The sequence below is a fragment of the Candoia aspera genome, chromosome 15 (assembly GCF_035149785.1).
Source record: "Candoia aspera isolate rCanAsp1 chromosome 15, rCanAsp1.hap2, whole genome shotgun sequence".
In the NCBI taxonomy this organism is placed as follows: Eukaryota; Metazoa; Chordata; class Lepidosauria; order Squamata; family Boidae; genus Candoia; species Candoia aspera.
In genome coordinates this window covers 1692359-1716262 of record NC_086167.1, presented here as the reverse complement: position 1 = coordinate 1716262, position 23904 = coordinate 1692359, and the positions used below count along the sequence as shown (strand labels likewise).

The 23904-nt window shown below is 48.5% G+C and overlaps 2 protein-coding genes across 2 annotated transcripts in view; one reads left to right on the top strand and one right to left on the bottom strand.

Moving 5' to 3' along the window:
* Nucleotides 1-23904, bottom strand: part of RSPH14 (radial spoke head 14 homolog) — a 92337-nt gene that overhangs the window by 8072 nt on the left and 60361 nt on the right. The window lies entirely within an intron of this gene.
* Nucleotides 5639-23904, top strand: part of GNAZ (G protein subunit alpha z) — a 71215-nt gene continuing 52949 nt past the window's right edge. The window contains exon 1 of the mRNA XM_063315310.1: nucleotides 5639-5828. The gene's annotated coding sequence lies outside the window, so the exon portion shown is untranslated. The remainder of the gene's footprint in view (nucleotides 5829-23904) is intronic.

The following is a 23904-nucleotide window of genomic DNA, read 5'->3' as shown; positions in this document are numbered from 1 at the left end:
TTTAGGCATTGTATGCATGGCGAGCCCAGGGCAGGCTCTAAAATGTATGCGGTGAACTTGCTATAGAAGCGGAACTGCCCTTGAGCCTCTCTCCACAGCCAGCAGCAGCAGCAGCAACGGAGAAGATGCCTGCCTGTCTCAGCATGCTGGCATCCCAGCAACTACGGCACAAGATGTGGCACATTCAGGAGGAATCTGTTTTTGGCAGGTCGTCATGGGGGTCAGAAAAGTCAAGATGGTGGCTACAACCATGCGAATGTAAAAAAGGAGTGGGCCTTTGAGGATACATTTGTGGGCACCGTGACTTTTATGACCCTTCTCCTTGGAGGAGAACAGCTGGAGAATTCTCTGTAGTTTACCCAAGCATCAGAAGAAAAGAAATAAGCAGCCAGGCATAATTAGAGATTCAATTGACGCATGTGGGAAACAGGATAAGATGCAAACTGTACGATAATGTACAGTATGTATGGTACAATGTGTCAGTCAAGATACTTAGAACACTTCCAAATATGTGTCCGAGATGTAGAAGGAGGGTTTTTGATTTCTTTCCACATACAGTATAGTATATGGTGACAGCGCATTTGGGTTAAAGGACTATAGAATAAGGTCAGTTAACTTTTGGTATCTGATTTAAAGATAATCCCTGTAAATTATATTCCCAGAGGATAAATGGTCATTGTTAGTTGTGGGGCACCAGCTGCAAGAATTAGATGAACTACAGCCTGGTGAACAATGATTACATTGTCTGTGGATCGAGGGGGAAAGGAATGGGCTTTTATGCTCATTCACACAACTGAAACTTGTACACTGGCCTGGGGAGGAAAAATGGGTTCCAGAGGCAATGATCCCATTGCTGTGATGTGGAGCTTATGGGATGAAATGAGTAAATCACAGCTCACAAGTAGTGCCTTGGTACTACTGTCACAACCTTCCACACAAGTAGACAAAGGGTGGGATTTCCATCCCAAGGTGTCAGCCCAATAAGGTAGGCCAGACTAACAAACCAATGCCATATAGGCCAGGATTACTTTTATTGTAACAGCTATAGCTTTTTAAAATAATTTTTATTAAAGCTTTTAAACAAAAAGATTAAAAAATACCACAAACTAATATCAAATAAGAAAGTAAGAAAGACAAGGGGAAAAGAAGGAAATCAAAGAAAAAGCAGAAAGTGCAAGAAAAGAAAAAAGGTTAAAGAAAAGTAGAAAAGAAAGAAAATAAATATATAAGGAAGTAGCTTCTGATAGTCTTCACAGCAGTTATAAGTACAATATATTTTAATATTGTGACAGCTACAGTATAGTGAGAATTTGCAAGTCTGAATGTGCCTCACTATCTTCTTATGAACTGGGGAGAGGCCTGAGACATTTTCTCGCATCATTTTCATGGCCCAGGCTCAAGCCCCTCTTATCTGACTGTAGTGGCTCTTCCTCCCGTTCTTCAAGGCCATTTCCTCTGCCTCTACACAATGTCACAACACACGTTTTTGTCATTCTCACCCCAAGCCAGTGCTTCTGAATGCAGAGGTGCCAACTGCTTAGCAAATATGGTATTTAGTAGCCATTGGCCTGGCCTGGAAGAAGAGGGTTCTTCATAGTCTTCTTGCTGATAAAACCCAGAGGTCCCATTTCTTTGGACGCAACTTCAGCTTTCCTTCCAAACTTGCTCTGCTCTGGCATTAGGCGTCACCCATCCTCTTCTTTCTCTCTTTGCTGCCAAATTAAATCCCTTTCCCCTTCTCTACATTATTGCCACCGCAGCCTTCAGTTTTATTCTCTTTGGTTACAGATTTGGTCTAAAATCATCCACTCATCTTGCTAGCCCTCTTTTTTAAAAACATTGCTTATTATACAAGAAGAAAAAAGGGACAATGCAGAGCAAAAGAAAAGAGCTGAAATCAAACTCCCAGTGCAACCTCACTGGGAGTTGATGATGGAACCTCCCTGAACGGGGCACTCAGAGAAGCACAGCCACTTGGTCTTGCCAGGACTGAGCCCAAATCTATTCCACCCCATCCAGGCCCACACAGACTCTGGGCACTGGGCCAGGACTTGGGCAACATCCCTTGGCCGGCAATTATGCCTGAATCCGCACCTACGGGCATCCCAGGAAAACCTTCATTTGTGGCTTCCTTGCTGATTTTGCATGCCTTCTGTACCGCCACTCTTTCACCATGAGAGGGTGGGCAAATGATGCCAAACGCTGACCAGAACTGTGGGATTGTATCTGCTACTGCTCCCGAAGAGAAGTTACCATGGAAACTCTGCAGGCACTTCTCGGAATGCATCTTCCCTAGACTGACCATTTCTGCTGGGAATCATTGCATCAGGTCCCAGGCCCCAGGCTTAGGAGGCGCTCCAGGCTTTGCCAGGGCTGAGCCTCAGCTAGGATGGCCGAGTGTAGGTGCTGGCCCTTGGCACCTGGAAGGCAGGCCTGTCTTAACGCTGCCTCGGAAAGGTCAGGGGGCAGACTGGAAAAGAGAGGGGGAGCGGAAGAAAGGAAGGAGGGGCACAGAAACAAAAGATGCCAGAGCCAATAGGCACTGCCAACTGGGGAGGATGTGGAAGGCTGCTGGAATACAAATTAATCTGACACAAATACGGTTTCATTTCTGGGGGTCCTCCCTCAGCACACAAAGATAAATTCAGCTTTGCTGCTGCATTTTCAAATGGTAGAGAGAAATTGTTGAAAAAAAGCTCTGAAAAATAGAGAGAGGAGGTTAAATACCTTCTGTGAGGAAAGACTTACAAGATTATGAGCCTGTTTAGTTTTTAGAACAAAAATGACTAACGGAAGATGAGAGGCTGATTAAATTATGAATGGCGAGTTGCGAAAAGAACATACCAGGCTAATAATCAAGCAAGATTAGTCAGACATACTCAGTTCACATGTGCCACACTTGGAACAGGAATCATGTATTCACAGTGGCTGAATTAGAACCATAATAGGTACCTAACAACCCCTTGAGCCCACATCCCAGCTTTGAAAACTTAAATTTGGGGGGATAATTAAATGCAACCTCAGTAAGGAAGAATAGGTGTCACTGAAATAGTGGCACTCCCCAAATGTGCATATTTCAAGAACTTCATATACTTCTCTCAGTGCTGAAAGCCTCTTTTATCCTGTTCATATAATATGCTGATCATTCTTTCTTAAATGGTAAACTCTGCTTGAAAAGTGTCCTTTTAAAGCTATGGAAATTGCAAGGTAGATTCCCAAAACATCCGATTAGGGTTCAGCCCCATGGTAGCCTCCCCACCTCCTTCTCCTCCATGATGTCCTCTAGTCTCCTCTAAGCTACCTTCCAAAGCCTGTGGATCTCATCACCTTTTCCTGGCAATAAATGCCATGCTTCAATTAGGCACTGGCTAAAAGGCTTTACTTGGGCTCTCATCCATGCCTGCTCCTCAAGTCCAGTGAAAGGGTTTTCGTTTTCTTTGTTCTATTTATTTGCTAAATTTATATCCTGCCTTTGCACTTGAAATGCTGTCCACAGCAGTTAACAACCACCACCAACTGATGAAATACAGAATTATAATTAAAGACTAAATCAAACAACGCACTGTATTTAAGAATTAAGCGCTCACCACTCTGTCACAGCAAAAGTGAAGCCTGTCTGGCCCAGTGGGAAGTTTCCGAGGAGACCCCTCTCTTTCCATTCAGATTACGCCTAATTTCATAAACTTCTACCATGGCCTCACTCTTAGGAAGTCTGTGCTTCCTGCATGAGGAGTCCGGGTGACTGAACTGGCTCTGCTGGTTTCATTATTAATCCTTATTTTATCATTCTCTCTTCCATTACGGCTACTTTTTGAGGCCTGAAATACCTGAGATCCAGATCAAACCAGGGACCTTGCAAGGTGCTTCTACCGTCAATGGAACACTCCCTAAATCCAAACTGGCATTTAACTGAAGGCATCTTGGTAGAAATCCCAACGTCGCCCCAGGCTGCCTAGTCTTCCTGAATTTAAGAAACAAGTAATGAAAAGTCTTGGCGACCAACTTAGTCTTCCTGTTTTCAGCACTGCTGGTCAGCTGCTTGAGAAACCCTCACCGTTCTTTTGGCTGCCAAGCCACCCTTCAGGCATCACTTGCATTTCACCCTCTTTAGCTCCACCTGTCTCCCTGAAAGCAGCAGGCTCCTTCTGTCCCAGCAGATACTGCCTCTAAATCCCATCACTGGCTAAAGCCCCAGGCACCCACCTGCTGGAACTCCCTGGACTGGGCCTTGCCACTGCCCTGCCCCAGGTGTGATCTGGGAGCAGGGGCCCACTCTTTCCCAGGTGAAGAATCGCTGCGCCCTCACTTGTCCCTCCAAGCCTGCCCAAGGAGCATTCCGGCAGCCAGCAAGTCATTTGCTGGACAAAACATATTCCTTCTCTACAGCGATGTGGCAATCGCTGAGGTTCCATTGTATTCCTTCAGTTATGTTCTAAGTTTTGTACAACCCAGTGGTTTTCACATTGCTTAGAGAGCTATACCAATAGGTGATTAATACACGGAGGTAATTGAATAGCAGGAGATATCTGCTTGGCCAGCATAGGAGAGGATGTTTTTTGATCCATCCCCAAATTTGGTCAGGAAGAGAGAAAACGATCAGATATCAGAAGGCTACCACTGACAACGCCGGAAAGAGGTTGAATGAAAAGGGCTTGGAGGTGTGCAAGCCATTCTGATCATTTCTGGGTTGATCTGTGGTTAACCTGTGCCTACTGGATCTGGTCAGCACAGAAGAAGACAGCTGTTCTGCACCACAGGGAGCCATGACTTCTTGTAGCAAGGATGCTGCACCAGAAACGCATTATGTCATTAAGCAGCTACACAGCTGCTGCAGGCATTACGGTTTTATGTTTTTCGGTGTCTGGCTGCCAAGGCAGCCCTCCTGCTCCAGCTGGGGAAGGACAGTTCTCAAGCGTTCTGCGGAGCCGCCAGGGCCACAGGTCGGTTGACTTCAGCCAACAGCTGCTCGCCCCTGAAACTCTCCCGCCACTTCTGGGCCACTCATCTTCCCAGCCTGTGGTCAGGAGAGTCCCCTGGCTTGACGGCTTTCAGCGTATTTATTTCTGCAAGGTGCCCCCAAGAGCCGTGATTGTCCTGCAGCGCGTGAACTACGGAAGAGATGGCCACGGTCATCTCAACGTCCTGGAAAAAGAAGGCGCTGCGCTGACGGGCCTACGCGAGGAAGGCGGGCGACCCCACCAGGCTGGGGGGCCCTGAAGTCCCCCCCCCCTTAGCTGCCCCGCTGGCTTCGCCCGACCCTCCCCGTCGCCCAGCCACCCTCACGCGCGCCTTCGCGACGCCCGCGGGGCAGAGGCGGCAGGAGCGGCGCCACCCCGGTCCAGGAGGAGCCGAGACCCCCGGCCCGGCTCGGCCCCCGCAGCGTGCGCGCCCAGGGGTTGCGTAACGGCGCACGCCTGGCATTGCGCGGCCGCCACCACGTGGCAGCAGCCCAGCGCCCATGCCGGGAACCGGGGCTCCCGCGCGCGCGGCCGCGCCCCCTTCCCCGACGCGCCGCGCCATTGGCGAGCGCCGACGCCGGTCCGGCGCCGGGCGACCAATGCGGGGCGCGGAGCCTCTGCGGCGCGCCCGCCCGCCCGCCCGTCCGCCCCCCTCAGCCCGAGGCTCCGGAGCGTGGCCGGCTCCGCCGTGCGCTGCAGGCAGCGAGAAGACGCCCGCCCGCCCGCCCGCCGGTCCCCCCTGGGCGCGGGCAGCCGGCGGCGGCTCCCTGCTTCCCGCCTGGCGGGCCGTTGCCGGAGCGCAGGCCGCCGATGGGAGCCCTGGCTGCGCCCAAGCGCCGCGGCAGCGCCTGCCCGCCCCGCCGCCAGCAGGTAAGTGCCAGCGCGGGTCGCCTCCCCCCGGCGCCGGGAGCGGGTCCTGCCCGGGGAGCGCGGCCCCGGCTCGCTCCCCCGCCGCCGAGGCAGCGCGATGGCCCCGCCGCCGGTCCCGCTCGGCCCCGCTCCGGCGGCGGAGCGCGCGCCTCCGGCCATGTGTCGCCGCCGCCGCCGCCGCGGCGCTCTCCGGAAGCCGACGGGCGGGGCTGCCCTCCTGCGGGAAGGTGCGGCAGGCTGCGCCCCGGGGCGACCCGCCGGCCCCGCGGAGGGAGGCAGCGGGGAGGGGGAGCCGCGCCGCCGCCCCGCTCTCGCCCGCTGCCCAGCGCCGGGCGGCCGGAGAGCCGGGGCGGCATCCGGCTGGCGGGCGGCGGCGGCGGCGGCGCTCTCGGTGCGCAGAGCCAATGGCTGCCGGCCGCAAGATCGCACCTGCAGGGGCGCGGCGGCTGGGCGCGGCGGCTCGAGAGGAGCCCGAAGGGGCTGGTCTCCGCTGGCCTCGGCGGGGGGCTGCGGGGCGCGTTCAGCGACGAAGCCCCCTGTGGGCGGAGGGGGGCCTGCGGGGCGCCGTCTGCTGACCGGCTGCCCCGGGTAAGGACAACCTCCGGGGGCACCGGGGGCTTCGTCCTCCTCCCGGGCTGTGGAGGAGGCCGGGGAACGGCCTGGGAGGCTCGGATGGTTGGGAAATCTCCGTCGCGACTCAGGTCTGGCTAATGGCTGCAGTTGACGCCGGCAGACCTGAGGGCCAGCCCGTGATTTAGTGGCGTCAGGAAACAACGGCCCCGAAGGGCAGAAGCCAGCCGTGGGGCCTTCCGCATTGTGGGCCCCGACCCGCTTACGCGCCCCTCGACGCAGAAGAGCGCTTGGGAAGCCCTGCTGCTCGCGAAAGGCAGAGGCGGGTCTAGGGGGAAACGGCGAGATCTGGCCGGCGGGGCGCAACGCAGCAGACTCGGCAACGCCGAACCAGCGTCCCTGGGAGCGACTGGCTCCCCGGTGGGTGCCGGTGGACAACCCCACCGACATGACCGAGAGCAGAGACAGTTCCTTCGGTTTATCTCCTTTAGAATATCTGGCGTCATTTCAAGGTTGACTGGTATTCATTTAAAACTGTGTAACTGTGAGATGCCAGTGTTTGTCTTGCATTGCTTTCTATTTTGAAGGAAGTAACGAGCTGTGGTGGCTAAGCAGAGATGCTCCCTGCGGTCCCCAAGGGCAGGTCTCTCTCTTCAGTGTGAGATGTGCTCCAGGAGATGAGAGTTCTTGTGTGCCAGAATCCAGATGGACCGATGTCTGTTAGCATCTCTAGCTGGCAGTCCTCTGCTTTTCCAGGAAACCACGTTGGCTTGGATTTATTGAGAAAAGGAATAGGAACAGTACAGGCCCAGGAAAGTTCTTTTCATCTGGTAATACCATAAAACGAGTTGGGAAGGCCCTGCTGGTGCTTCCTGCTCTGGCGCTGGTCTGCAGAAGAGTCATCAGCAGTGGGGACTTCTTGTGATAGTGTTCTGATTTTGGAACTTTCCCCTGGGGAGAGGACAGCTGACCCTCATGGTTGTCCATTCACATCCTCTCCTTTAGGTGGCTTAAGACTCACTGGAGTGTCTGGCAGACCACAACTGCTCTAGGACCACACTGCCGTTGAATTAATTGCCATGTTAATAAAATTTTGTTCGGGTTAAAGGTTTTCATTGTACAGCTACACAAAATATAAAGTGGGTACAGCATAAGTCTATGATTCTCTGCACACTTACTTGGGAGGAAGCCTCTCAGAAGCTCATGGGAAATGGATTCTGATAAACATGCAGGGCTTCAGACTGCAATATTTAGATGAAGTTATATCTGAATATTCTGTCTACATGGTTTTGAATAAACCAGAAGTATTTAAGATAGGAAATAAGTAGTGATGAGGGATGGCAGCTTTCAGTCCTGCATACATGGAATCTGCTTAAATCCTTCTGACTATGTTCGAAATGATCAAAACCTGGAAGAGTAGAAGTGATCTGTCCAACATTGAAATCGCTTGTTCTGACCACTCAGTACACTTGGAACGTTTTATCCATGAAATATTTTTCACATTTACACTTAGGTGGAGGGTGACATCCAAAAGCAAATTATGTTTTATGGTCACAGTTATGTTTTTAGATTTTAACCATTTAATATAACACGTAAGGGCAATTAAAAGGCATCTCTCCTGAAAGATATCAGGAAGGGGTGGAGAAAGACCACCAAACATTTAGTGGCTGAAAACTGTAAAAAACAGAAAGCAAATATTAGTCAATGTATCATTATACCCTGATTTCCTAATGCAGTGAGTTGCTTTTTCAGAGAATAGACACTTACTCCTTGCTCTCTGTTTTTGCCCTATGAGATTAATACTCCGTTTCCAGTGGCTTGCAGTTTCCATGTAGGTCTTCTAAAAGTAGACCAGCTAGTGCTTGATGTGCCATATCAGCATTCTTACACTCAAAATAGACAATAACAATAAAGTTCTAAAAAATCCTAAGATTTGGCCTGTTAATTTCAGAAATAGTACATAATGTGTAGTGCTGAAGCGGGAGTGCTGCAGGAGACACCAGCAGCATGCAGAGCAGAAAGCAAGGGTGCCACGCAAGTCTTCCTTTTTGGTGTCCATGCAAAAAATAGGGAAATGGCAGTTTTCAAACCGGTGCCGAACCAGTTCCAAGTGGAGGGCCTGTGTGTATGGGGCCCCAAGGGCTGGTGACCCAGAGTAGGCAAAGTTTCCCATTCTTGGCTTATGCCTGCCCACCATCCTCTGTAGGTTAGCATCAGCATAGCTCCTATCATGTGGAGGTGGCCCTTGCTGGAGATCTTCTATGTTTCAGGCTGACACGTTGGTTTTGTAGATGGCTGATCATTAATGGAAGCCAGGGATCCCTCCTTAGGGCAGTTCATGCCCATCCTAATACAAGGTAAGAAACTGAGCTGCAGAGGTTTTAGCCAATTAGGCAAAATGGCGTAGTAGATCAGGAGGTAGACTTTGGGGAATCAAATTGCACAGAAAGTGGATGAGGACTGTGTGGACTTCATTCTGGAGTCTGTCCATATTTTGCCCTTTCCTAGCTCTGTGAGAGAGTGTTAAAAATGCCAGCAGTGCTATCAAACGGCCTTATTTTCAGCAGAAAGTTAAACTGCTCTTTGTTTCTCTTTCGTTCTTGTAAACTAGCCAGGTAAAAGCTGTGCAACACAGTCTTAATTTAAATATGCTTTTGCGTCACTGACAGTCTCTCTCCAAAGGGTTCCACTTGTACAAACTTTTAATTCTGTAGGTCTGAGAAAGGGAAATTCAGCTGATTCGGTTTCTTTGGGTCTTTAGAAGAGGCAGTCTTGATGGAACTGAATATGGAAAGCTGCAGCAGTGATTTGAATAAGTTCCTGTACGAACAATTGAATTATCATTGGAACAACTTTAGGTACTTCTGGCTAAATAGTAAAGGTAAAGGTTTCCCTTGACGTAAAGTCCAGTCGTGTCCGACTCTAGGGGGCGGTGCTCATCTCCGTTTCTAAGCCTTAGAGCCGCCGTTGTCCGTAGACACTTCCGGGTCATGTGGCCAGCATGACTCACGGAACGCCGTTACCTTCCCGCCGAAGCGGTACCTATTGATCTACTCACATTGGCATGTTTTCGAACTGCTAGGTGAGCAGGAGCTGGGATTAGCAACGGGAGCTCACCCCGCCGCGCGGTTTCGAACCGCCGACCTTCCGATCGGCAGCTCAGCGGTTTAACCCGCAGCGCCACCACGTCCTCTGGCTAAATAGATTGCATGAAAAGGCTTGGCAGGAAGAAATAATGAGCTGGTCTGAATTTCTATGGCATATTATGCCTATCTGCTTCTCTGGATAGTACCCACCATGGAAGATCAATTAAAACAGAGACTTGGACCAATGGCCAAGGTATGCAGCTGCCCTTCTGAGGGGTCCAGAGACAAGCCGTGTCCCCAGCCTGATTTGCAGCAAAGTCAAATGTAGGGGTTGTTCTTGGGAGTGGACATCACGCAGAGTGCATCCTTTCTGGGTGGACGCTGAGTGATGATCCGCAGGCTGTGGCATGGCCCAGAGGGCTTTGTTTGCCAATTGTGCTAGATGGGAAGAGGCATCCTCTACTTTTCCTGCTCCCCAGCGGTTTAGGGCTTTGTGCAAAAAAACCTCTGCCCATGAGCAAATTGACAGCGGTGCCTCTCTCTCAGCAGCAGTGCGTGACGGTTAGCATTTTACATGCACGCAGGGAGCCTCATCCAGAAGGCACGACAAGAGTAAGGAAGTGGGGCTCACAGGTCTCTGCCTAGGGATGGCCACAGTGATGGTGAAAGGTGCCCCTCATTGCTGGGGCTGATCGCCCTGGCCTGAAGTGACGGGAACTGTTCTTTGCCACTCTTGAGTGATGCAGCTTACCCATCAGAAGGAGCCCAACTCAGTTCTGGAGAGCCAAGCTGCTTATTTCCTTGACTGGGAAATGCTTCCAACTAAGTACTGCCCCAACATTCAGTCTCAGTTTTTTGCCCTGAGCCACTCCTGCATCCAGACATTAGTTTTGGACCTACCAAGACTCTCTGAATCAAGGTGAGGTGATCTCATCTGGTTTCGGAAAGTCTGAGGTGGGTAATAAAACAGCCCAAAGTTATTTTGGCCTCTGGGGCAGACATTCGTAATGGCTCCATTTTCAAAAAGCAGCTGGTGACCCAGATCTGCCGCCTGCTCAGGTGGCCCCTGCCGTTTGTGTCTTCTGTGAGCAGAAAGGTGGCTGTTCTGGCTCCATTTGCAGCATAATAAAAGAGGTGGGTGCAGACCTCTGGTTTTCTCCCTCTTCCATCAGGCAACCCTGAATCACGAGAACGCAGTCTGTGATTAAATGGTTCAGTTCTAATCCAGCTTCTCCAGAAGTTACTTGAAATGTATTTACTATTCAAAATAGATTTTCTTTCTGGGAAATAGACAGTCTAACATTTGTAACTTATTAACAGAGTTTCCCCTCACCTGCCTTTTTTGTTCTAAATGCTGCAGAACCAGCCGTGTATAATTTCCCTTGGTATATTATTAGATAATTTTTATACCTGTTTATGAAGGCAAGTTTAGGTTGATTATTTTATTATTGTATTTGTGTACTGCCAGGTTGAACTGGCTCATGGTGGTTTATAGTACAAATAAAACAGGAAAATTATTGTGCAAAACCTGTTCTTTCTGTGCCTCTGTTAACTTAGCAGCAAGTCTTTCAGTTAAATAGGAGTCACTCCTCAGTAAGAGTGTTTAGAAATTTGGCTTTCCTCAGTGATAGGTTAGCCAATATGTGATTTCGGAGCAGGAGACTCTGGACTTTTCCCTCTCCTCCCACCATCCCAGTTCTAGGCTGAATGAAAGACGCTCGTTCGGAGCTGCGGAAGGCCGTGTGCCCAGGATGCATGGCTGCCGCTGGAGAGCCGGGGTTCAGCTGCCAGGTGCCCTGCAGAGAGCCCTTCCAGCTGCTCTGCCCTGGGGGAGAGAGAGGGGCTGTGGCAAGGCCTCTTCCCACACCTGTCTGGGATGGCTGCCATTCTAACAATTTCTGTCTGCTGTCCCTGTGGCTGCAGGGCAGAAGCCAGCCTGCAGCCTAGGGGCTCTGTGTGGCACCGCAGAAGGTGGTCATTTAGCCTGGGGACTCTTCGGGTGCTTTGCTGAAGCCTGCCTAGTTTCAGTTTGCTGACTCGCATTTCTTTTTCACAGCTGGCAAGTTTGCGCAGAATTTTGAAATGTGCTGATGGGTGAACTGACATGCCACCTGGGCATGTTTGTGTGAATGTGGGCCCTTTTCAGGCTTCAGGTGGGCAGAGTGGAAGTATAGCCAAAGGGGCTGACTAATGGCCTTGGCCAGTCCGGCCCTGCACAGGCATTGGCTTGTACAATGTGACCTGGCGAAGTCTTCCTAGTTTTGAGGAAGAAGAATTGTAGCTGCCTTTCAGTCAATAATCTCAGGGGCAGCTACCTGCATTTCCCTTCAGGTTACCTGGGAAGTTGGTCAAATGAAGTCTTTAAGAGTGCTTCCTGATACGATAATTTGGTATAGATTCATCACAGCAATAATCTTTCTCACAGAGAAAAATCAAATTAACACTGGAGGTAGGAAAATCGGTGGAGTATACCGCTGCAGGATTTTCAACGAATAGCCTACTTGTGTAAAAACAAAGAAAGATGTATGAGTGAACAAGGAGAAGCAGATGTAGTGATGATATGTGGATTTATCTCTACAGTTTAGAAGTGAGATAAGAAATGTAATTGCAAATTAGTTCTGGTGAGCAGCGCTTTTAGAAATGTTTGCATTTTTTATTTATTCCACTTAGAGTTATCTGTAAAAATCCTGATTCTGTTAGGCTTAAGAAATCACAGAAGTGTGCAGCATCTAGAGCAGCTGTTGTGGAAGAGAATGAATTAGAGCTGCAGAAAGTGGGAAGTGGCTTGGAGTTTTGTAGACAGTAAAGCTTTTGCATCTTTGGTTGAGAGTCCTTTTAGCAGATCCTGCCCTGAACCCTGACTAGATGATCTCTGAGGTCCCTTCCAACTATTTGATTTTGTGACCTGACCTAATTTACATCCCATTTATAGAGCACCCAAAGTTGCCAAAAATACTAAAAACCCAACATGTCTAAAACAACAAAAGGCCAATACTATTAAGATATGACAACTGTCTTGTCTTCGCCCTGAGCCCTTCTAGATCAACCAGCCAGGTAGAAGAATTGTGGTTGGAAGAGAGCTTATCATCTGAGTTCATGTGTTGACAGGAATGCCTGGAGGGGATGGTTAAAAAGTCACGATGGCAGTCATGTCAGTGGGACTGAAGCTCTGCTGCTTTTTATGTTCATGGCAGGTGGACCTTTGATCACAGCATCATGGCCGTCATCTTTTCTGACCTCAGTGTACCTTGTGGATACCCCTCTATGTTGGGGAATGTTTGGCGTCAGGCAAAGCCAAAATTAAAGTGTGGTGGATTAACCGAGATCTACTGGAGTAACTCCGGTAGAGTAATTGTAGCATAGTAACTGTGGTACCCAAGGCACCCTGTTTTCCTGCCATGCTGAGGGTGGGGAAGTTCCCATGTTCTTTGTATATACCTGCATCTAACGTAAGAAATCACTACATAGTCATCCAATTATCTAATTCAGTTAGAACTTCCTTTGTGTATATTTCTCATACTGGACTGATTGTTTCCTATTCTTGTCCTATGTGTCAATGATCCTTTATCAATCTTTTACTCTGATCAGTTCAATTTGCTTTACAGGTACTCCTCGACTTACGACCGCAGTTGGGACCGGAACTTCTGTTGCTAAGCAATGTGGTTGCTAGGCAAAACATTATGTGACTGCATCACTTAGTGACAGCAATCCCGGCAGTCCTGGTTGCCGTCATTAAGTGAATGCCCTGGTCATTAGGCAAGGCACCTTCCTGCTGGCTTACCACAATAGAGTCATGGGGAAGCCAGCAGGAAGCTGCGAGCCCCAGGCGCTGCCAGGTGGGGAGGGTGCGTGAGTGCCCCAGGACCTCTTGGATTTTCAGCCCCAGAGCCAAGAGCCTTCTGAAGCCTCTCCTGTGGGGCTGAAGATCCTGCTTGGATTTTGGCATGGAGCTTCTTCAGCCCGCCCCAGAGAAGAGTGGGAGTCCTCTTGGCAGGCTGACACCCTGGGAAAGCCAGCAGGGAAGACTGCGAAGGGCGATCACGTGATCACGGGGCACTTGGCAACCGGCTGTAAGTCCCTTTGTTCAGTGCCGTCATAAAGTTGAATGGTCGCTGAACAAATGGTTGTAGCTCGAGGACTGCCCGAATTATTTTTCAAAAGTGAGTAAAAGAAGGCAAAAGACTTTTCTAAGACGGAAGAATCCCAGCAAGATACCTTGGGTTGTCTTCTGCAGTTCCAAGAGCTCTTTAAACCAGAGATGGTCTAAGTCACAGTATTTCAACGATCACAGCAGAAAATGCAAGGAAATTTCAGTATTTTCCAGAAAAAAATAGATGATAGATATTGCAGAGTCACAACCCAGGTTGAATTTCAGAAGAAAGAGGTTAAAGAATTAAAGACGGAAGATTCAGAAGTATCTCTGGTTCAGAAATCTCACCAGAGAAAACTGAAGAAACTGGAAGCCAAGCTAGAATGACTGGGAGTCGAGCTGTGTAGAAACACCCTGAAGTTTCAGGGCAGACCAGGAGAATTTGGTAAGGGAGCCCGAGAAGGCAGCTTGATGTGGACGAAAGTTTGGAAATTCAAAAAATCTATAGAATAAATTCCTGGATACTGTGACGAAGACAACCACTACATGACTTACTTGTAAAGTCTACATGTTTCAAAACTAAAGAGGCAATTTTAAAATGAAAAAGAAACGAAATCTTTTTGAAAGTGGGAGATTCAATAGGACCTCAAATACTCCCCTAGATATTCTGAGAACTTTTCCTCAAATTACTGGCTTTGGATAGACAGAAAAAGAATGGAACAGAGTGAAGAGACCCTGGATCAAATATGTGGAGAAAACCAAGTATTAACAAGAGAGTTTCTTCCAGGCTAACTAAATTCCTGAAACTTTACAGAATGGGAGGCTAGTAAAGCCCTTACGAGAGGCTGTCGATCTCTCTTGGAGACAGAAAGCCATGGAAAGAAGCCTTTTTAGGCTACAGTTTTATACACAGAATTGTGCCATATCTGAAATTTGGGCTTTAGGGTTTATATCTAAGTTTAACTTATTCTGCAATATTTTCCTACAGGTGGTGGTGGTTGTTAGTGGCCATCGAGTCATTTACGACTCATGGCGACCCTCTGTACAACAGAACGAAACACTGCTTGGTCTTGCGCCATGCGCCTGGCTGTTCCAATGTCTGCATCCCTTGTTGTGGTAATTGTATCAATCCATCGCACTGAAGGTCTCCCTCTTTTCCGCCAGCCCTCAACTTTACCAAACATGATGACCTTTTCAAGCGATCGGTCTTTCCTGACGATGTGCCCGAAGTATAAGAGTCTAAGCCTAGTTATCTTCGCCTCTAGGGAACATCCAGGTTGTATTTCTTCTAAAACTGATTTATTAGTCCTCACTTAATGACTACAATTGGGACTGGAATTTCGGTTGCTAAGAGAAGTGGTCATTAAGCAAATCCAACCTGACTTTACAACTTTTTTGTGGCGATCGTTAAGCAAATCACCATGGGCATTAAGCAAACCAGGTGGTGGTTAAGCAAATCACCGAGTTCTCCATTAATTTTGCTTGCCAGAAGCCAGCTGGGATGGTAAAAAATGGCGACCACGTGACCACAGGACGCTGCAATGGTCATAAATGCGAACTGGTTTCCAGGCACCCAAACCGTAATCATGTGACTGCGGGGATGCTGCAATGGTCATAAGTGTGACGGCAGGTTGTAAGTCGGTTTTCCCAGCACTGTCGTAAATCTGAACCATCACTAAACAAATGGTTGTTAAGCAAGGACTACCTATACTTTATTATTCGCTGTTTATTATTTATCTTTTTCCTTCTTACAGATTCTGATTGGGTTAACTAAAGTTCCTAATGGTATATATCTGAGATTTATTACATATCTACCCTTACTTTATTATTTAATTACTGGTTTTTGTCTTGGGGTGGTTGTGACCTGACCTGGTAGTGGAGGACATTAATGCTAGAGACAGATAAGTCTCTGACTGCCCTCCAGCTCACTGGTGTCACTCTTCCCACTGCAAGGAGATAGGGCTGATTTGATCAACCCACTCTAGATGACTGATGATCCGTGTGGATTTCCAGAGGGAATTTGGTTTTTCCTGAGGATCTGGTGGGTGGATTGGCCGAGGCCTTAGTCACAGCCTGGAATGAGCGGGTGGCTGGGGCCCTGGGCTGTATGGCCCCTATGTAGCTTCTCCTGCGCCAACCCCAGGGTGCACTTTGGTTTACAGAGGGGTTCCCTGAGATGAAGTGCAAGAAGAGATGCCCAGAATACTGTTAGAGAAAGACTAGAACGAGTCTGATCACACACTGGTAAGAGCCAATATTTGGGATTACCTCATAATGGTAAGGGTGACAAAGCAGCAATATTTCTCCGCCCGTATTGCAGCCAGCAATAGGTACCTGGGGGCCCTCTTTAGAGTGGCCCAGTCCCTGCTGGGGGTGGACAGGGGATCATCTGCACAGCTGCTGTGAGGAATATTCTAAGTAACCGGCAGATAAAGCTGCTCCTATCTGCTTGGACTGGGCAGGTCTACCTGAGGTGCTTGGTGCTTGGTCTTGTGTGATCTGGGATGATTTTGAGTCGGTGACTCTAGAGGAAATGGACAGATTCTCTGCACTGTCAGTTTGGCCACCTGGTGTAATGGTACAGGTAGTCCTCAACTTACAACCACAGTTGGGACCGGAATTTTGGTTGCTAAGCGATGCAGTTGTAAACAGCGACTGCATCGCTTAGCAACTGCAGTCCCGGGCAACTCTCCTTGCCTTTGCTAAGCAAATTTTACTGGTTGTTAGCTGAGGACCCATCCCAATCCAAGCAATTCCAGGCTTGGTCCCTCTCAGCCCCGAGCCGCAGTGAGGTAAGGGACTGCCTCCAACTCCTGCCCCCACCTATCTCCCCCTCATCTCTGCCCTTTTGGCCAGCCTGCCCCCTGCCCAAGTGACTCTGGGGCTGCTTGCCAAGCCCCGGGAAGCCGCAGCACCCGCAGCCCAGTCCCAGCCTCAGCCGCCCTTGCCACCCTGCCCCCCAAGACCCCTGCCGCCCTGCGCTCCGCCGCCCCAGGTGACCTTCGCCGTCTTCTGGCTCCCGCTGGTGATGAGGCCTGCCCGGCCTGGCTGCTGGGCTGGGCTGGGCTGGGCTTCAGCTGTGAAGAAGAAGCCCAAAGCAGACCCAGAGCCACAGGGAGCCAAAACGCCCCGTTGCAAAAAGCTTCTGTAGCGCGGTGTGCCAAAAAGCATAGGGACTGCTTTGGGCTTTTTTTTTCCTTTTTGGAAGTGAAGCCAGCCCCAGGCCAGGCACACCTCATTAGCAGCACACCTGAAGAGGTTGTTTTTTGACCCAACAATTCTGGACAGTTACTGTCCTGTCTCCAGCCTTTCCTTTTTCAGGGAAGGTATTTGGACTGCGGCTGCAGAGAAACCTGGAGGAAGCAGATTATCTGGACCCGGTTTCAGTCCGGGATTCAGCATGGGGACAGCATTGGTCATACTTGTCGATGACCTGTGGTGGAGCCAGGATTGGGATGGTGCATCTATCTTGTATTTCTTGATCTCTCAGTGGCTTTTGATACTGTCAGTCACAGTATGCTGGACCAACTGGAGAGGCTGGGAATCGGGGGCACCATTTTACAGTGGTTCTCTTCCTTCATGGCCAGTTCCAGTCAGTGTTGGCAATGGGGTGCCCCAGGGCTTGATCCTCCCCTTTTATTCACCTTCTACATGAAACCTCTGGGTGAGGTTATCTGCCAGTTTGAGGTTCAGTATCATCAGTATACCCCAGGCTGGCCAAGCGAGGCTGTCAAAGTCCTGTCCCAGTGTCAGGAGGCCATGAAGCTTTGGACAGGGGGAACCATCTCTGACTCAATCCTACCAAGACTGAGTGGCTGTGGATATTAGGGCCTTCTAGATCTGGGCATATTCCATCTTTAACTTGGATGGGGTAGCACTTCCTATTCAAGAGTGGTGTGCAATCTGGGGGACTTCCTGGACTCACAGCTCCTGCTCAATGAGGAGGTGGCAGCTATGGCCAAGAAGACCTTTGCATGGTTTCATGTGAAGTGCCAGTTGCACTCTTTCCTAGATCCAGAAGTCTGTCAGACAGTTGTTCATATCCTAGTCACCTCACAGCTTGATTACTGCAACATGCTCTGCGTGGGGCTGCCCTTAAAGACCACTTGGAAGGGGTTCAATTGGTCCAGAATGCAGCGGGGTAGGCAGTGATGGGCATTGCTTGGTATGCCTATGTGACAGCCTGCTTTGCAAGCAGCACTGGTTGCCAATTTGCTTCCAGGTGAGTTTCAAGGTGCTGGTTATGACCTATAAAGTCCCACCTGGCATGGGGCCTGGTTACTTGAGGGACTGCCTGTTCCCTGTGGTATTGGCCCGGCTGACTTGATCCAGCAGGGTTAGAGACTCCCATTTCCTTCAATTAAGCAGTCCCAGAAGAAGGTCTTCTCCATTGCAGCACATGCCCTCTGGGATGAGGTGCCCCCACGGTCTGGGTGGCTCCCACCCTGATGGCGTTCCTGGGGGCCTCAAAGACTGGCTCTTCCCCCAGGCTCTGGGCCAGGGTGGCTGGAGCTCTTGCGGGGTGTATAAGGTGTCTGTTATTGCTGACCAGATTGGCCACCTTGTTTAGTGTCTTACTTCCTATGTTTTCTTATCGTGTATCAGTTATTTCATTATGCTGTGAGCTGCCCAGAGTCGATTTGGAGTTGGTGAGCATCTAAGTAAAATAAATTAAAGAAAAAAAAACCTATTGTAATCACTATTATCATCTCTGTTATCCATTTTTTCTATGCTCTTTTTAAACTTGCATTTCTATTAGTATTCTGTGTCTTCTTTTTGACAGTTGTAACACCTAGCTTGTAAGAATAAATAAGTAAAAGTAAAAAGCAGAAGCTGCAGCCTTTGTTCCTGTTGCCAGGAGGCCTTCGTGGGGTTGTACCAAATGCAACACTGAGTTACGAGACCCTGCTGTTACACCCCAAGAAGCTGGCTTCTCTTTCTTTCAGAGACTGTAAAACTTAGGGCGGAATGACAATTCTGGGCCCGGGCAGGAGGATTTGGATGAAGCTGAGCTAACTGTGGATATCACTGATTGCTCCTGGTTTTGCATTTGCGGAATCCAGAAGGATGCCGCTGTCTGTCCTACTTCGAGAGGCAGGTGGCATAACACCAGCGTGGCGTTAGTGCTATATTTAAGTACGAATATGTGTGTTTCTAGTTAGTCAACAAGGCACGTTATATATCATTCTATATAAGGCACTGAAAATGGTAAGTAAAAATATCAGTTCTTCACTCCTTGAAAAGTTAAGAGTTTTTGCAAATAAGAACAGATGGCATTTCCACTTCTTTGCCAAACAGTAATTGGGACATCTCTCCAGCAAACTAACCAACGTGGTTGCTTCAGAGGCCTGCAGGATATTTGAGACATGCCGTTATTTTTCATCTTAATTGTGAGAACTGTCCATTTATTTCTACTCTTTGGTTTTAATCCTTAAGAAATCCATTCTCTCATCTGATGACTGTAAAATTTGCTGGAAGGCCTTGGGTGACAGATGGCCCCCCCACCCCGTTTGTTTACATCCACCAAAACCTCCTGGAGTTGGGGAGACACTCATGCCTCAGAAGCTATGTTAATTTTCTTGCAGCAAGTTTTTTCCTTCTATTTTCCTGACAGTTTTATATTAAATAATTCAATTGATTGTATTACGGTCACTGACCAGTACATTTATATTTAATAATAATTTCTCCCAATCCCACCTAAAAGAAACTATGTTTACTGGCCTGAAATAAAACATATTTTACCGAGGCAATGGAACAGTGGGACAGCTTGCAGGTTTACCAAAGATTTAATTCAGCCGCACTGCATGTACATGTTGCTTTTCAATCTTAAACTCCTTTGGAAATGGCTTAGGAAGACTAATTAAAAATATAAAAATAAGGTCACAGCTCCCTGCTTAAAAGGGTTTGACCTAGCTTAACGAATAGTTACCCTCCCTAAAGACACTTTACCTGCACAAGTTTTTAACCATTGTCTAGTGGGCAACCTGTTTTCCTTGGGCAGATTGCTTGAGAGAAAAGCCATTGGTCATCTCAAGTTGCCATGGGATGAGCCTGATTGTTTTGGGTCCATTTCAGATAAACTTAAGAACTGATTTAGGGACATTGTGGAATACCCTTTGCTGGGAAAGACAGAGGGGAAGGATAGGACCCCAAGGCTTCTTTTGACCCCTCAGGAGCTTTAGAAACCGTCACATACGATAAACTCCTGGAGATGGTGCCTAGGTTGGATGCAGAAGACACTGCTTGGCAGCTCCCATTGGAGGGGCCAGTTTGGGAAGCTGACTTTGGAAAAAGATTGCTGCAGCCATCAGTAATTGCATTTGATGCTTGTTATGCTTCTGCTCATGCTGTTTGACATTTATTTAAGACCTATAAAGAGTTGGTTGAAGTGACCCAATCTATTTCTGTGCCAGGCTTGACTGATATTCTGAAATCTCTTGAGCCAAATCTCTGTATCTTTCCATTTGGCAAGCTAGGTGTCTCTGGAAGAGGGCCACTTCCTGTTGCCAAACTGTGTCACTGCGCATTCTGTGCGATTCAGCAGTTTGCTCTAGATGTGGAAGGAAACATGAATACTCTTGGCTTATTATAGTCAGTTTAGATCCTGCCCTTCTACTGACAGTAGTGAGTAGAACCTAGGGCTCCGGATTCAAAAGAGAGAGAGGTGCTTTGGAGCACGTGCGCGCTCTTTTCTCAGGGAAAGAAAAAGCTGCTTTAAGCAGTTGGAGACGGATGCTGTCATCCAAAGCACGTTTCCTCCTCTGAATCTGAAGTACTGCATAGCTCTACTCAGCACACATGGACACCCAAAATACGCACATTTATGTACTACGGTATGGTATATAGTATGTGAACCACTATACGTACATATGCAGATAGCTATTAAAAGCCATAAGAATAGAATGAACAACCCAGCTTCAGTAAAATAAGCAATACGTAGAGGCTGCAGATGAGAAACCAGATAAAGTTAATTCGCCAGAGTGAGACCTGCTGGGATGGACATCATCAGAAGATCCCAGGTACATTTATTTGCAACCATAGGTTTCAGCAAAAATCCTTAATATAAGTAAAGCAGGACCTTTTACCCTTGGCGCTCAATATTGGGAAGTTGTCCGAAGGGTGTCTGGGTGAAGGGGGTCTTTCCCTTCCTCTCTTTCTGCCTCAAGAAGGGCCATTCCTCTTTCAGGGGGTTTGAAGGGGCTTCCATGCACTTGGAATACAACTGCTGCTGCTCTCCCAAGCGGAGCGTCCTCCCTTGAGTTTGAAATAGCGCCCTTGTGCTGGAGCTAAGGGCACGCTCTTCCAAGGATGCAGCTCTCTGGAAATGGGGCTCCAGGGAAAGGTGAAGGTCAGCGGAGGGGGAGACACTCCTGCACACACTGAGGAGAGAGTCCCCCTGGACCGAAGGGGTCTGCTTCTGAGTCTCCCGAGCATGCACAAAAGGGGCATTGTTTACCTGTCGGAAAGAGGCCTCTTCCTGTGAATTATGGTGGGACTGGGATTCTCTGATATCCCTGACAAGCCAGTAGAAAAGCAGTGAGTGAAGGGCTGGGAGGGGCCAATTACTTTGATGGCTGGGCGGGGTGCTCGCTGGTGGGATTTTAGCCTCCTCGCTTTCTCCCCTTTCTGAGTCTCGGGCTCATTGCTCTTCAGCTTTGCTGCCCCCCCCCCCACTCGCATCCTCCATGCTTTGCTCTCCTCTCCTCCCCTTTTCTGCAGTTTGTGTGGGAAGGGGATATTTCTGTGTTTTTTTATGTGTGACTGATGGGGATCCATTCATTTTATAAATGGGGTCAATCAGAAGTTATTGATTTAACTAATACTAATTTATTCTTTGTCCTGGCCCTGCTTTGCTATAATTTCTTGGGGGTGTGTGGCTTCTGGGAGCTGTATATGCCCACATTCAAGTATGGTTTGTGCATATTCATTGAAGGAGAAGCTCCAGGACTGGTTTTATAAAGTTGGCAAGCCAGATATTGCACAGCGCTTTCCCTTTTATGAGAATTTGTCTTAAATGCAGGTTTGCCAGGCTTTGAGGTAAATACTATATGTGACAATAGCGACAGATCACTCTGGACCCCTGCCTGTGCTTCAGGGGACCAAGTCTCTTGTTTTCAATGTAATGATTCAGAATACTAGAAAAAATCAGTAAAAAACAAAGGCCCAACTCACTTGTCTTTCCCAGTCTGACCCCTTAAGGGCAGTCCACATCTACCGTAAGTGCAAGTTGCCCCCCCCCCTTTATAAGGCCACCTCTAGGGCAGCATTAAGCCCTGTTTTTTCTAGCCGAACTCTGCAGCCTTTTCATGCTGCGCGCCACACTTAGCTGCTGAATGACAGGCTGGAGTGGTGCTGAGAAAAGTAGGTCGGGTGAAGGCAAAGGGGAGCAGGGGCAGAACAAAACGTAGTTCATATGAACCTATTCATGAATTTATTCCCGTATATTCTGGCAGCAACTTTAGAAGGGGCACTGGGACCACACCCAAAGATTTCAGGAGCTGCAGGGAACCCCATTTTGAACACTCCTGATTTTAACCAGGGTTTGTTAAATGGCCTTATTTGTACTTCACCGTAAACTACAACCCAGGATTTACAAGATATCATGGTGGGGTTTACTGATCATGGAGGACAGGTGCAACACCAGATGATTGGGAAAGGGCAACTGTGGTCCTTACCTTCAGAAAGGGGGGGAAAGAGGACCTGAGTAACTACAGACCAATGCCAATGTGGCATCAATGCCAGGAAGAACTCTCGACAGGATTGTTGAGCGGTCACTTTGCCAACCAAATTGATCTCTTTTTTTGATAGAATAACCAGTGTAGTTGACCATGGGAATTAACCATGGACTTCAACAAAGCATCTGACAAATTCTCCTGGGAGATTCTGATAGAAAAAAAGACAAAACATGGACTGGGCTGTGCTATCCTGAGATGGATACAGAGCTGGTTAAACAATTCCACCCAGCATGAGCATGCCATGGGCTCTGTGCCAGGCTGGGGGGACATGTAGTGCAGCATACAGCAAGGCTCCCTTCTAGGCTCTCTGCTGTTCAACATATTTATAAATGACTAGTGAGGGATTCTCCAGCAAAGGATCGTTGCCTGGCCGTGGTGCTGGAGCTTCAGCACCTCAGTGACGCCATGAGCTAAACCGTGAAGGGCCACCCAAGACGGGAAGGTCATGACAGAGAGGTCAGACTAAATGCGATCCCTGGGGAAGGTAATGGCAACCCACCCCAGTATTCTTGCTGTGAAAACTAAATGGATCAGTACAACCAGAGATAGGTCGGTATACCATCGGAAGATGAGACCCCCAGGTCGGAAGATGGTCAAAATGCTACTGGGGAGGAACAGAGGATGAGTTCAACTAGCCCCAGACGTGACGACGCAGCTAGCTCAAAGCCGAAAGGGCGGCTAGTGGCCGACGGTGCCGGTGATGAACGGCGAATCCGATGTTCTAAGGATCAACACACCATTGGAACCTGGAATGTAAGATCTATGAGCCAGGGCAAATTGGATGTGGTTATTGGTGAGATGTCAAGACTAAAGATAGACATTTTGGGCATCAGTGAACTGAAATGGACTGAAATGGGCCACTTCACGTCAAATGACCACCAGATCTACTACTGTGGACAAGAGGACCACAGAAGAAATGGAGTAGCCTTCATAATTAATAGTAAAGTGGCTAAAGCAGTGCTTGGATACAATCCAAAAAATGATAGAATGATCTCAATTCAAATTCATGGCAAGCCATCTAGCATCACAGTGATCCAAATATACGCCCCAACCACAGATACTGAAGAAGCTGAAGTAGAGCAGTTCTATGAGGATCTGCAGCACCTACTGGACGACACGCCTAAAAGAGATGTTATTTTCATCATGGGAGACTGGAATGCTAAGGTGGGCAGTCAAATGACACCTGGAATTACAGGTAAGCATGGCCTGGGAGAACAAAACGAAGCAGGACATAGGCTGATAGAATTTTGCCAAGACAACTCACTCTGCATAACGAACACTCTCTTCCAACAACCTAAGAGACGGCTTTATACATGGACTTCACCAGATGGACAACACTGAAATCAGATTGACTACATCCTTTGCAGCCAAAGGTGGCGGACATCTGTACAGTCGGTAAAAACAAGGCCTGGAGCTGACTGTAGTTCAGATCACGAACTTCTTCTTGCACAATTTAGGATCAGACTAAAGAGATTAGGGAAGACCCACAAATCAGCTAGATATGAGCTCACTAATATCCCTAAGGAATATGCAGTGGAGGTGAAGAATAGATTTAAGGGACTGGATAGGGTCCCGGAAGAACTATGGACAAAAGT